General features: G+C 33.7%; 1 pseudogene; it reads right to left on the reverse strand.

Moving 5' to 3' along the window:
- Positions 1-18: 18 nt before the first annotated feature.
- On the reverse strand, positions 19-562 carry LOC124917242 (annotated as a pseudogene).
- Between the last annotated feature and the right edge of the window lie 607 nt (positions 563-1,169).

Here is a 1,169-nt window from a genome sequence, read left to right on the forward strand (position 1 = left end):
TAGCCCGGAGAGTTTGGCCGCTTTTAGAAGCGGCTCGACTTCGTTCGGTAGGGCGCCGTATTTCGCTCCCAACGGGCATCTAGCCGACCCGTAATCGTGTATGGGTTTGACCCGGATTAAGAGTTGACAGTTACCATCCGGGTAGTTCTTTTTGATCTTTTCAACCTCGTAAACGGAATCGAATGTGGTTCTCGTTACACCCGTTTTGGATGCATAGCGAATATGGGTATCGGGTTTACATGGGTTTGCGAATATGATCCGGTTTGGAGAGATTCCTAGAGAAAGGATGAGTTCGATCTCTTTTTGGCTAGCGCAGTCGAAGTTGGCGCCTAGGGTTTCCATGTGGGTGAGTAAAGAAAGGTTAGGGTTACATTTGACGGCGTAGAAAGGGCGGATGGTGGGGAGATTTTCTTTCCATATAGCCATGAGAGATGTAACCATGCCTAAATCGAGAACGAAAAAGGGTTTCTTTAGTTTCCTTTGTATAAGGATCGGAAAGGATGATAGATTTGATGAAATCGTTAATCCCATTTTTAGAAATCTCTGTAGTTTTTCTTTCCATTGTCCATTGTTGATGGACTCTGGTGGAAAAGATGGAACAAGAACTAGAGAGAGAGAGAATTATGAATAGCTAATTGTTGAGGTTTCAACATATATATATATATATAGTTGGAGAGATTAGGGTTGGAATTTTGATCCTCAAAAAAAAAAAAAAAAAAAATTTAAAATTTGTTGTTTTTTTTTTTGTTGTCGAACCAAACATGATATCGTGAGACAGATTGAGGAGATCATAACAGCATAAAACATTAATGCATAAAATATTAAAAGAAAATTGTATTAATTAATGAAGGGATATGTCTAGTATCCAACCTGGATCTGATGTGAGATTTTGTATATATATATATGAATCTGAATTAAATATATATATATATATATATATATATATATATATATATATATATATATATATATATATATGTAATCCGAAAAGTTATATGGTTAGATTTGGAAAAATATCATAAAGATAATACACATAATTTGAATATTATGATCAAACTAAGTAAAAAATAAAACAGTACTAATCTGGAATTCTGGATTGTGGAAATTATTTTTTAATATATTTAGAAAGAAATTTGATAAATTGAATGATGGATTTCATTAATCTTCAT

This window comes from Impatiens glandulifera, unplaced genomic scaffold (assembly GCF_907164915.1).
Source record: "Impatiens glandulifera unplaced genomic scaffold, dImpGla2.1, whole genome shotgun sequence".
NCBI classification, from domain to species: domain Eukaryota; kingdom Viridiplantae; phylum Streptophyta; class Magnoliopsida; order Ericales; family Balsaminaceae; genus Impatiens; species Impatiens glandulifera.